A 14,575-nucleotide genomic window follows, 5' to 3' on the forward strand; every position below is an offset into this window, starting at 1 on the left:
ATTTGGGGCAGATTTCAGATCAGGACGATAGCAAACTTTAAGGATATGTAGGAATATTATTGTTCAAGTGCTGATGACCATTTCTGTTGAAAGAGGGACGAAAACCTAAGGGTAAAATTGTAAGAATTTAAATTAGATATAAGATGAAGACTATTCATGAAACATATTTCTTTAAGTTTTACCAAAATACAATTTATTCTTGAACAATGGGGGGGGGTTAGGGCCCTGACCTCCCCCACTCCCCACAGTTAAAAATCCACATATAACTTTTTTTTTAATCTGAGTATAGTAACACACAATGTTGCATTAGTTTTACTCGAACAACATAGTGATTCTACTTCTCCATACATTATGCTGTACTGACCACAAGCATAGCTACCACTATACTTAGTTTCTGACTCCCCCAGATCCTAACTCATAATAACCTCCTGCTGACTGGAAGCCTTACTAATAACATAAACAGTCGATTAACACACAATTTTGTATGTTATATATATTACATACTGTACTCTTAAAGTACTAGAGAAAAGAAAATGATACTGAGAAAAATCACCAAGAGGAAATGTATTTACAGTACTATACTGCATTTATTTTTAAAAAACCTGCATAAAAATGGACCATGCAGTTCAAACCTGTGTTGTTCAAGGGTCACCTGTAATGTATATGTGGTATGTATATTAAGTTATTTATGTTTATTCTGCTGTGAAGTAAAGGGATAGAATTAATGATCTTCCGAGGTCACTTAAATTCTAAAAATAATGTATTACATGTGTGTGTGCATGTGTGTGTTCATAAACATCATTCATATATTGCATACCTGTACTATATAGTATACTTACTAAATTCCTTATTATGATTCAACAATTTTAGTGCAATGGATGTTATAATTAAAAATTAAACTGAATTCTTGGCAACAGTTCTAAAGTATGTTTTGAATTGTTATTTTCCTAATGGTAGAAAGGAAGAAATTGTGTTCATTTCCCCTAAAGAGGTTATGTCCATTGTCAGTGACTGCCTGGAAGAGAGTAATAGTATCTGATTTTGTTTTCCTTTCAATATTATAGGGTTCAAATGGTGGGTCAGATATGAATATTTTATTCTTTCACAATCCTTGTGAATCCTCTCAGATCTTAAGTAGTTACAGTACAATTCCTTAGTTTATTGTAACCAGCATGTTTATGCACATTGTATCTTTAGCAGACTCATTCACAATGAATTCAGTAGTCATGGAGAGTACTCAAATTCTAAAACTTAAAAAAAAAAGTCATATTTTCAAATTTTAAACAGTTGCACTCTCCCTTCGCTCCATCCCCAAGGTGAAAGTACGGAAAAGGCACTCAAGTCAGTACACGTCTGCGATCCTAAAAATATTGAGTACCTTTACACTTGACCTCAAAACTGAACATCACATGTTCCAGTCACTGACTAGTAAATATGTGGGGAAATTCATTCTGTTGTTGAAGACAGAATGCAATCAGTGTAATGATTTTTGAGCAAGATGAGAGCTAGCTGTGTTTACTTCTGTAAAGAATGAGATAACAGAGGACTTCCCTGGCAGATGTGCGCCCCGCAGGTACTCCAGCCACAGCACACAAGACAGACTGGGTTCTTCACATAAAGAGAAAAATCCGTCTTAATTTGTACTTTCCCCTCAGGCTTCAAATCCATTTTAAAAATGGACTGAAGCAATAACTAAAGGGATTTGCACCCCAATAAAAATCACCTTTTTGAATGACAGCTTTGCTGCTTGGGGAAAATTTACCATAATTCAACTGTTTCTATAATGAGGAGAAGCAAATGTAAACTCAGCTACCTGGACCCAGCCATTGAACTTAGATAATTATTTCCCAATCAAAAAAGAACATCCTGTTTCTCTTTGGCATGCTCTGGTGTCTGTTAGCTTTGCTTTTTATAGCTTTAATTGAAATTTCATAATCACAGAGTTCAAATACAGAACCGACCTGAGTCAGTACTCTGGAACAATATCATTCCCTTAGAGCTCTCCATGTTTAAGAGGGGAAAAAAAATATTCCCATGCTTTCATTAGACTTTGTGCTTCTCCTGATTCTTAGTATAAGACTCTCTGCTCTACAGATACATGCTATTAAGGAAAAGCCTGAGGTAAAACTCAGTGGAAAAGTGAGGCAGGTGAACTCACCTAGATTATGGGTTTAGCAAGTCTATTGGAGAATCTAAAAAGAAAAAAAAAATTGAAGGAAAACACTTGGGATTCAGAAAAAGCCAAAATGAATTTAGACCAATTCCGTCATGAAGCGATGTGTGTTTTTAAAGGAAATATAATCCATGTTTCTGACTCATTTACGATGACCTTATCAAAATGTCATGTAATGAAAGTTATTCAGGGTCCAATAATTCTTTTAAGCTTCTAAATAGCATTTTAAAACATTTTTTTCTAGTTTGATTATAAATGAACTCAAATTCCAAAAGGTCCACCAAGGTCAATAAAATTCTCAAGAGTCATCATATTGAAACAGAATTTGAAAAAGCAATTTTTCCTTTCTATCCTGAATCATTCAAATGGTTATGGGAATGTTTAATTCAGTCAGAGACTGTGGATTGCATAATTACAGACAATCAAACAAAAATCATGAAAAAGCTCCTGGGAATAGATTAAAAGTGTCCTTTTGCACATTTATTATCTGTTGCAAAAAAAGCTACCAAAAAGAGTCTCCTAATCTCCCCACTCTACAGTGTAATAGTAGTTTTTTGATGTTTCTTTGGAAATTAGTAGGAGGTTGACACAAGATACTCCAATGTTGTATTAGAGTCCTGATGCTTGCACATTTTCCCTGTTCTATACCCTTTACATTAGTCTGCAGAGAAACACAAAGAGTCAGAGATGGAGGTTATTGTGATAATTTAGTTCAAACCCTGCACATTGAAGTGGGTAGTTGCAAAATAGGAAGTTAAAATTTTCTGCCCAAGGGGACATTAATGCTTGGCTGCAGAAGTAGTCTAGATCCCTAAATGCTTCCCAACTGCATGTATAAACTTTCTGTAATGTGTTCACTTCTCTTTCTGAGGACTGTCAAAATCTGCTGTCAGCATGGCCAATAATCAAGGGAGATTGTCTAGCCCAAGGCACGACAATCTCTTGCTTAGACTCTTATAATTTCCACATAACCAGTTCTTTGCTTTGCTCTTGCCTGTCTATAGTCTACTGCCCACCCAGCAGTGAGAAAGGATCGTCTAGATCTTGTCACCCCTATTTACAACCTCCCATCAACTCTCAAGTAGTTTCCTATTCCTTTTTGACTAAAACCCTCACTCTGGCCTGCAATTCCATATGATGACCTAGATCCTGGCAAATCAACAAAGTGAGGTTCCAACACTTCAGCACCTACTGACTGTGCTTTCATCATCCTTTCTCCCTCGCCCACCCCTGCTTACTGGTCCTAGTCAAAACCACACTTCTGCCTCACAGATTTTGAACTTGATGCCCCATTTGCATGGATACTTTCTTCCCGGTTTTTCACATGGCCCACTCTCCCTTTCAGGCCTCTGTTCAATGTCAGATCCTCAGAAAATCTTTTCCTCTCTTCCCTACCACAAACAAACAAACAAACAAACAAACAAAGCATCCTCTTATTCTCTCTGCCTTGGTTTTGTTTACTTTTCTTCCTGGAATTCAACCAGTCACAGCAAATCTATATCTTTCGTTGTTTTTTATGTGTCTCAGTCACTAGAATGTAAATTCCACGATGAAAGAAACATTTCCCCCCAGCACAGTGTCTAGTACGTAGACACTTTCCTAACTACTTGTGGGCCTATCGGAAAGTAGAGACCCAGGGGATATTTATATGAATGTGATTAAAATGCTCATTTGCCCCATTGAGCAAATGCATACTCAGTATTTGCCCACAGAAATCCTCAGGCCAACACACTGAAGTACTGGAAGATGACTGATGATGTTACTTCTGCTTTCAAAATCCTTGGAGAATCTATCCCTTCTGCATCCATCAATGGCCACCAGATGGATTTTTCTCTCCTAGTCTCTACTCACCTATTAATAAATTAATTCCTGGTCTTTCCACCTCTCCTAGATACTTCAGCCAAATCTCCCTTTTCATGAGTTTGTCAATGTAAAAGCAACAATCACAGACATCTGTCACTAAATCAAAAGAAGATGTGCATGCTGTTGTTACTAAAGTGTTATGTATTTTAACATGACACTGTACAAATGAGAAAGGCATAGTCTGAGAGTTGGGAGTTCAGCCTCATCCAGAACTGACTCCCACCCTTTCACTGACATTGCCCACTCTGAGTTATCTATGAGTCTGGCATGAAGCTTCCCAAGACAGGTTTCTGGGAGACTGGTGCTTTGAGGGTGCATGGTTCCAATCTCAGCACCTCTGTCGTGTTTTTTTTTAGTTTTATAATTATATTGAATGTGGAATTCATTACACAAAATATCTTGTAGACACTTATTTATTGGCCATTTATAAAGTGAATTACAATTGCTGCTCAAATCGCCAGCAATTAGGGTGATGCTGTTACCTTTGAAGAGCAGAGGAATTCCAGGATCTGCTTCCATAATTATAATGACTGAAATACATTTCCTCCAAAAATGTGTGACACTACCATTGCATTACCTTATGATTTCATACTCCTTGTCACTCTCAATTACTTGTGTATCAATCATTTTTGCTCTCTAGTCTGACAATAATGATGGAAAAGGGGAATACTGAAGTAATGAGAAGTTATATTCTGAGTCTCCTCAAGGGTCAAAGGGGGTATGTATGGGACTGAGAAAAGCTGCAGGAGACGTCCATATCATATAGATACCTATGATAGTGATAAAGGAAACTCAATAATAATGACTTCTATTATTCACACATATTCCGAAGGTGTGAAGTTAGACTCTTTACAAAGCCTTGTTCTGCACTAGCAAAAACAATGTTTGAGTTTGTCTTTGCACTAACCATTTTGGACGTTTAAAATTTCCAGTCTTCTCTTAAGCTTAAGAAGTGGAGAGAAAAAGCTATGAGAATGCTACTTTAACAATTTCGTTGACATTTACCTATGGGATATTAGCGTACAAAATCGCCAACAAAGAGCAACTTGATGCGAGCCAGCTACCAGTTTGGAAGCAATGCTAAAAGCAATTCGCTTTTGTGAGTTTCAACATGCAGAGTTGATGGATGATAGCAGTACAGTTGAGCAGCTGGCTATGTAGGAAACTGAGACAAGACTGGTCAAAAACAGATCTGCCTTAAAGACACCCAGAAGCACAATTTGCAGCCTAACTTTGGATTTCTGGAGAAAAGAAAGAGCAAAACAAATTAAATGTTGGAGCAATAATTACCAAGAAGTCTGTGTAAGCCAAGTGACACACAGCTAACTACCAAACACAAGATATTATTACCTTAAAACAGAGAGAGGACATAGCATGCCAAACCAACAAAGTCAATAAAGACTCATTACACAGGTGGATCAATTTATTAAAACCCTTGAAATTCTTCCTGGTAGAAGACAAGGCTGATTACCAGAAATGGAACTGAAATCTAATGGCACTGCAAGAAGAATATTATACCCTAAATTCTTTGTTTGTTTTTATTTAGACATCGGCCTTTGTTATATTTAATATGCTAGATTGGTTTTAATAGACTAACCTTATCAGGAAAATGTTGGATTCCAGAGTTCCAAAGTAAATGCTGTTCTCCAAATTAAGCCAAGGAAACTGTCTGTGGTATGAACCATGTTTGGAAATTGTATTCGTAATAGCAATATTTTTATATGCAATGTTCTCCAGAACATTGAGAGAAATGCACAAGTACTTTAAATGAATTTATAAGAAATAAAATATCTAGAACACATTGAAAATTACTTTGGAAACTGGATATCAGTACTAAAGAGATTGATACTGAAATTTCAAAGATGGATATATTTTTAGTTAACAAAACTTAAAAAAGATGACACACTGAGATTAGATAATCCAGGACATTTTATTAAAGGGCTATTTTGTGGATAGGTTTAAGGGAAGGCAATAAGAAATAGGGCTAGCAACAATGGGAAATGCTTGACATCCTTATCTTAAAGGGGAAGGGAAAGGGAAGAAATAGTTCCTGGAATTCAGCAAAAGTACCTGTATGGGAAAGCCCCCCAAACCCAACCAACCAGAGCTGTCTTGTTAAGTACAGCGATACAAACACTTTGCAGCAACACAGGGAGAGAGGATCATCAGAATAATGCAAAAGCATTCTCCTCCCACCCTCTAAATATCTTCCCAGGGCCTCTCATCATCAAGAAGAGGACACTGCAGCTGGACTTTTCAGAATCACCTCCCCTTCACAGGGCAGGATGAAAGGAAAAAAGATGAAGAAGGAATGAAAAGAAAAATAGAAAAAGAGATAAGGAAGAATGAAAAAAGATGAAGAAGCAATCCGGTCCCAGGTTAGGATTATTAGCTACTGAAAAGTACAGAAAGAGGTCACAGCAAAAACTCTGTAATAATCTTGGTTAACATTAGAGTTGTATGAATATTTACCTATATATATATATATATATATATATATATATATATATAAAACATAAAATGCTTAGTCTGGGAAAAACTGGTGCTTTCCTTCTCCTTTGGTAAATTTTTCATGCCACTGCAGGTGTTGATGTCATCTTGAATTGGCCCACGTGGACTGTTTGGGATGTTATCAGATATATCAGTGGAGGAAGCCATATATGTGGTGCAATGTACGTTCCAAAGGAAATAATTATGGCACACTTACTTGTGGAAAACAAGCCAAATATTTAAAAATGAGATCTGACAGACTATGATTAGAGTCAAACATTGTAAGTTTAGCTAAAAGCTAGCTGACCTAGGAGAGCCTAGCAAAATATTCCATATGCTAACTTTTCCTCATAACATCTAAAGAGTATTTATCTAATGAAATTTTCTTCTTATACTTATGATAACTTTGTGTATAATGAGAATTATAAGAGATAAAATACATACTGTAAATAAGTAATTTTTTAAAAAATATACCCTTATCTCTACTTTGGATTATTTAAAATCATTATAATTTGTTATATTTATTTTAATCAAGATAAATGATCTCCAATGAAACTCTAATAAGGTACTAAAATTAATTAAAGTGAGTTATACAAACTTAGATTTTATGGTATAAAGAAAATAATCAACAAAGTAATTCTTTTCCAATGGAAAAATATAAAATAAACAAGTGATTCAGTTATAAATGAAAGCTTTAGTAGATAATTATCATTCAAAAGATCTTAAATGGACTCTACTATAGTTCCACTTGTGAAAAGATGGAATAGAATTATTTTTCCTAGTATTCCCATTAAGTACAACCAGAAACTCTGGACATTACATTTAAAGCAAACACAGGCTGACTCTGAAAGGTGGAGGGAAGAAGGAAAACTGACCGGAGACCATGGGCCCTGAAGGAAAACAAAGCAATGAGCTCTATTGGTTTTCTTTGAGCTCCAAATGTCCCAAAATTGGCGTTGGAAAAGTGGGCGACCTAAAGAAAACTACAGGTATAGACAAAAAAGGCATTCCAAGAGAAGTTTATTCTCTTAAGCAAAAGACCAGGAGAGACCTAACAGGACAGAAAACTGTTATCCAATAAAAATTCTACTTCAATGAAATACTGCAGAAAAACCAGTGGCCCCCCACCCAGGCCCAATGCCATCAGAAAAGGCTAAATGGAAAGACCAGACCTGAACCCTAGCCAGACTAGCATAAAGTATATTAACGCCCATGCTGGGTGGTAACAAAAGAGGCACTGGAAGTGTTATGGGCTGAGTTGTGTCCACTCAAATTTGTATGTGGAAGCCCTAACCCTCAGTACCTCAAAATGGGCTTGTATTTGTGCATAGAGCCTTTAAAATGGCAATTAAGTTAGAATGACTTCCTAGAGTAGAACTTAACCCAATACAACTGGCGGCCTTATAAGAACAGGAGATAAAGACGCAGATAGATAGGGAAGACTAGGTAAAAACACGGGAGCAGGCAACCATCTACAAGCCAAGAAGAGAGGCCTCAGAAGAAACAACCCTGCTGACACCTTGATCTCAGACTTCTAGCCTCCAGAACTGTGAGAAAGCAAGTTTTTGTTTAAGGTGCCTACTCTGTGATGCTTTGCTATGGCCGCCATAGGAAACTAACATAAGGACTGCATTCCTTGCTAAGCGGTAACGAGTCACCACCTGTCTCATGGTTACAAAGGAATGTAAGAAGCTCCTTCCCACGGTAATAGGGTACCCTTCTTTTACACACTGGAGGGGTATCAAAGAAGCCAAATGCAAGTCAAAACTTTTACTACCAATTGGCACCAAAAGTGACCCCAAACATAGAGGCCAGATGGGGAGCAGGAAGGAGATGCTTCTCCAAGCCAGGATGATAGCAACAGAGACCCAGGTAGAAGGTGGAAACTCCCCTCACCCCAGCAATAACTAGGGTCTCTAAGCAAAAGCCACCAGGTGTCAGTTGAGGTTGAATAGAGAACTGGGACTCCCACACCAAACTGGCAGTAACAAAGTGTCACCACCTCTTTTCCCCAGGCAAAACAGAGGAGGCCAGTGAAAACAAAAGACTTAATTAAGATCCACATATTCAAAATAAAAGACCCCAAGTGCCCAGGTTTAAATAAAAAAAAAAAAAAAAAAGAAAATCTCTCATTATACCAAGAAATAAGAAAATCTCCACTCACGTGAGAAAATACAATCAATAAATATCGATAATGAGATTTTAGAGATTTTAAAGTCATCCGACTTAAAAAAATCATCTGATTTTAAAATGGCCATCTTACAAATTCTTCAACAAGCAATTATAAGCACACCTGAAACAAATAAAATTAAAATATCAGTAAAGAAATAAAAACTCTCAGCAAATAGAACACACAAAGAAAAACCAAATGGAAAGAACTAAAGAATGCAATAAGTAAAATAAAAAGCTTAATTAAATAAGAATACTTGGAACATCATGAAGGAAGAACAATGCATTGTGTAAAAATATGGAAAAATACAATATATTCTCATTCTCTCCTAGGGTTTTTAAGTTGTGTATAATGTTAAGCAAAAATCATAAAAATATATCACATTATCTGATGCAGTTGTTCATCTATGCAGAGGACATACTTAAGACAACTGTATTATAAAAAGGAAGAGCAGGGGCACCTGGGTAGCTCAGTCAGTTTAGGGTCCAACTCTTGATTTTGACTCAGGTCATGATCTTGCAGATTCGTGAGATCAAGCCCCACATTGGGCTCTGTGCTGATGGAGATTCTCTCTCCCCCCCTTCCTTGCATGCATGCATGTGCTCTCTCTCTCTCTGTCAAAATAAATAAATAAACATTTAAAAATAAATAAACGTTTTAAAAATAAACATTCAAAAACTAAATAAACATTAAAGAAGAGAAAGAGCAAAGCAGCACAAAGTAAGTTAAATTCTCTACATTTCATTTGAACTGGTTAAATGTAAGCATCAGTGGACTGTGATCAAGGGCAAGCACTAAAAAATTTTTGAAGACATAAAATCAAAAACACACTGCAGATAAAAATGATACTATTCATGTTTCCAAAGAAGCCTCAACTAACTGAAAGAAAGGCAAAAGCATCACAAAGAAATTTTTAAAAAAAGTAGAGAATAAACAAAAACCAAAATATAAAATGAAGACTTAAGCCCTAACATAACAAAACTTAGGTTAATTATAAATGACCTAAATACACCTTTAAGAGACAAAGATTGACAGATTCAAAAATAAAATGACCAAACTATATGCTGTCAAAAGGAACTTAGTTAAAATAAAACAATATGAGTAGGTTGAAAGTAAAAGGAAAGAAAAAGTAGACCATGCTAACATTAATCAAAAGAAAACAAGAGTGGCTATATTAATATCAGATAAAGTTGACTTCAGATCAAATAGTTACCAAGAATATAGAGAAACATTGACTTCTGCAAGAAGACGTAAAAATCATACAGGTGTATGTATCATAACTCATAAATAAAAGCAAATATAGGGGAAATAAAGACTGATAGAGTTGAAAGGAAAAAAAATCAACACTTATAATTGGAGACTTCAACACTTCTCAACAAGTGATAGAAAATGATCCAAAAAACTAAACATCAGCAAGATATAGAAGAACAGAAAGGCCTCAAAAATTAACACGATCTAATTGGCATTTATAAATATGATAAAACAATATCCCACCAAACAATAGTAGAAAACATTTATTAAGGATCTTTGGAATATATACTAAGAAAAACAACATCCTGGGCCAAAAGAAAAACCTCAATACATTCAAAATAAATGAATTATTCAGAGTATGTTCCATGATCACAGTGAAATCAAACCAGAAATCAATAACAGAAAGAGGAAAGGAAAATCCCCAACACTTGTTACTAAACAACTCACCTGTAAATAAGCCATGAGTCAAAAGAAGTTAAGAAAATACATTGAATTGAATGAAAATGAAAACAAAGCATATCAAGGTGTGTTGAATGCAGCTACCGTAGGCAGAGGGAATAATTTATAGCACTAAATGCTTATATTAGCAAAAAAGAAATGTCTTTGCGTTTATCCCAGTAAAATGAAAATTTATGGCCACACAGACACCTGTGCATGGTTGTTCACAGCAATTTCATTTTTAATAGCCCCAAACTGGAAGCAACAAAAATGTCCCTCAACTGGTAAATGATTAAACAAATTGTAGTAAATACACCATGGAATACTGGTCAGCAGTAAGAAGGAACACATTTTTGATGTATACAACAATTTGTATTATGCTGAGTGAAAAAAGCCAATATCATAATGCCAGGGAATGTATGATTTCATTTATATAACCTTATTGAAATAACAAAATTATAGAATGGAAAACAGATTAGCAGTTGCCAGAGTTTGAGGATAATGGAAGAAATTTTGAAAGCTCTGACCATAAAGGGGAAGGAAGACAAAGATCTTTGTGGTGGTGGAATAATTCTGTATTTTGATTGGGGTTGTGATTGCACAAACAGGCACATTTGATAAAATGCAACAGTATATAATTATAATTATAATTACATATATATGTGTGTGTGTGTGTGTGTGTGTGTGTGTGTGTGTGTGTGTATCCCTTATGCTAATATGAATTACCTGGTTTTGATATTTTAGTATAGTACCATAAGATGAAACCATTGACAGAGACTGGATGGAAGGTATAGACAACCTCTCTGTAAGTATATGAGTATGTAATTATTTCCAAATAAATATTTTTAAGAACCACAAATTACAAATTCAGGAAAGGTTAACTTTAGAGCCTGAAAAATATCACAAGAATTGGCAATCTTAATTTTCTAGAAAATATTAGAAAAATACCAACAATGTGGTGAAGGTTATCTCAAAAGGCCTCTGAGATTTGAGATATATCTAAAATATACAGACTTAAAATGTAGGGCTCCTCCAGAAAAAAAGATGGGAGGCAACAGATGTTTCTTTGTACACTCCACATCATTAAAATTATATTTTCCTAGGAAATTGAATTGTAAATTAGCAGAAATTATGCAATGTAAACTACTGATTGCGAAGTATCATTTAACTATTTGCTTTATATGAGCACTGTAAGCCCCTAAATAAAAGTCTAAATATGAGTTGCTGGAGCACATGCACATTGGAGAAAATACTCAGAAGTTCAAATAAAACTAAAACAAAATGGTTCTTCTTGGTCAAATCCAGACATTTTTAGAAAACCAGTTTCCATATTTTCAGCTTTTATAGAAAAGATCGTAATGCTATATTTGAGGCTCTTGCCCAAAAAAAACATGAAAAAGTAACCATCTTCACCAACATGTTAGGGAAGCTTTCTTTTACCCAGAGACTGGATTATTCCCATAAAACTTCACACTTGTTAAATATTCCTGTAAAAACTTCACACTTCTCTGTATATTTATTCAATATATAGAGTAGCATAGTCTTTCTCAGTGGGCTGTAAGTTTCTTAGGGGATGGACATTATATCTCTGTATTTTGATTGATCTATTAATTAAGCAATATATAGATTTGTATCTGTCTCATTAAATGCTCTTCCCTAATACTCAACACACTGTGTTGTACAGCTTATATACTCAATATTTGTAGAAAACCCATTTAACAGATGAAAATTAATTAAGGAAGTTCTTGCCCACGGCCACAAAGTAGCAAATAGAAGAGGTTAAAAAGGAGAGGAAAAAAAAAAAAAAAAAACAAGAGGTTAAAAGTGAGTTTAAAAAGAAAAAAAAGCAAGGATTTTAACATTATATTCAGTTGAGTCCAGCAAATCTTTATTGAATATCTATTCTGTGCAAGCCTATATGTTTGCTTCCTGGTCTTTGAGTTTGGGAATATTAGAAGTGCTAACTGGCGGGAAGTGTACCAGAAACAGTCATGATTTCTTACCATGTGAAAATTTGAGGAAAGGGAGGATTTGGAAGTTGATATTTAAATGAAAACAAATGTTTGTGTATTTTTCTGTGTGCTTTCTATTTATACAAAGAAAAAAAATTGCACATGGCTGTGCCTCTTTTTAATGAAGTAGTAACTACAGAAAATAGTTTTTATATAATTTAAAACCCAATTAATTAGACATTAAATGTGTCCCATCTGGAGTCTAGCAAATAACATTCTCTTTCTACCATTAAAGTGAAGGTACAGAAAAGGAAGGGAAAGGGAATTTTATTAGACACTAACTGTTAGAGCCTTTAAAGAAATCAACTATGTATCCTGATTCTCATACATAAAACAGCCCAAATGTTCCAGTGTCTGAGTGAAAACTGAGATGCTTGGATATGAATTCAGACAATGCAACTTGGCAAAATGAGCTCTGCACATAGAGTCAGAGACCTAAATTCTATTCTGTCATTCTTAAGGTCACAAAGAAAGTTCCATGGCAAATGTAATTTGGCTTTCCCAACACTTCTAGTTTCTCAGTTGCACAATGATGGAATTCTTGCTTAATCTTCTCTGTCTGAATCCATAGGGTTTAATGAGGCACAGAAGAGATGAGGAAGTAAATTACTCTCCATTCATCATTCATTTATTCACTCACTCACATATTCATTCATTTGTTCACCAAACATAATTGAGCAAAGTATATTTGCTCAAAGATTAATAAGATTAATAAGATACTTTCCAGGGACACAAATGCATATAGATAAACCCCATTAAAAAACTGTACATAGGGTGGAACAAGTAACTCTGAAACAACCGGAGAAGGTTTCTACTTTGAAGTTTCACCCAAGATCTAGAATATGGCTTTCATTTATTATTTCAATCTTTAAGTAAAGCAAACATTTATTAAGTGGCAAATTTATGACAGGCACTAGGCCAAAGTGACTGTAAACAGGTCTCTTCCATTAGGAGTTTATGGCCTATAACTAATAACAACATGTTATATATTTGAACACAGATTGCTGTAGAGACGTAGACTTGGACTATCTAACCTAAACTAGGAGTCAGAGGTTAGGAAAGGCATCACAAATATAATGTTATTTGCGTCTTACCAGTCAAGGATAGGATTAAGTGTAGAGATTTATACTTCCTCTCATAAAAACACCTGAATTCTCTTGAAGACCACCTCTTCTGCCCTATCCATCCATGGCCCAAGTAGTACTCCACCCTAAACTCAACAGTCAAATACAGTGTCTTAGGCAAAACCAGTCACTGCATGGGACCTTCCTTGCCACAGTGCCTCCTCAACAATGAGTATTACCCAGACTTGTAATTCCAGCAGCCCAGTATGCCAGTTGACTCAGGGGATGGGCATAGGAACAAAATTAATTCACATGGAGTGACCCTCAACATTTGCACAGATGCTACCAAGAAGAAACTTGGCTCAAATCTATCATGCTGTAGACCAGAAGCTGTTGGATGGAAGCTATCCAGCTACCACATGGAGCTTGTTACTGAAGGCCAAATGAAGGAAAGTAGAATTATGAGATGGAGTGGGCCAGGTCATAGATGAGAGCAACACAAAAGAAGTACTTGGCATAGAGAAGGTGTAGAAAGGTGAACAACACAGAAGGGTGCATGAGACAACCATTACTGTTAGAGAAATATGATTTTGAAGCATAAAAGCAAGACTATGGTGCAGAAGAATTTTTGGCAGGAGAAGGGTGAAGTGATTTTTGAAAGAGAATTGTCCTCTGACTACAGAATGAATGAAGTGAAAAGAAGATTGGCGACAAGTAAATGAGTTAAAGAACTGTTGATATCTACCAGGAAAGAAAGATGAGAGTCGACACTCAGGTTGAAAGAAAGAGAGGAGATGGGGATAAATGGCCAATATCACACAAGTAGAATATTCAGGATATGGGAATTGAGAATGATAGAAATACAGGCTGAATTCCAAGTTGTCTCTTGAGAGGAAGAATGAATAAGGAGATCAATCACCAATATATAGAGTGGAAGAAAAGGAGAAAACATGGGTGGAAAGGATATTTAGACCTGTTCCAGTCATGTTAAACTTTAAGTACTTTGATCTTTGCAGGTAGAGACCCAAGAGATAATTTTAAAATTATTTCAGGAGATAAGATTTTGAAATCTGTTACAATTCCGCTATAAATAGCTTTGTACCTAGGTGAGTTA

The sequence above is a fragment of the Acinonyx jubatus genome, chromosome B2, assembly GCF_027475565.1.
Source record: "Acinonyx jubatus isolate Ajub_Pintada_27869175 chromosome B2, VMU_Ajub_asm_v1.0, whole genome shotgun sequence".
NCBI classification, from domain to species: Eukaryota; Metazoa; Chordata; class Mammalia; order Carnivora; family Felidae; genus Acinonyx; species Acinonyx jubatus.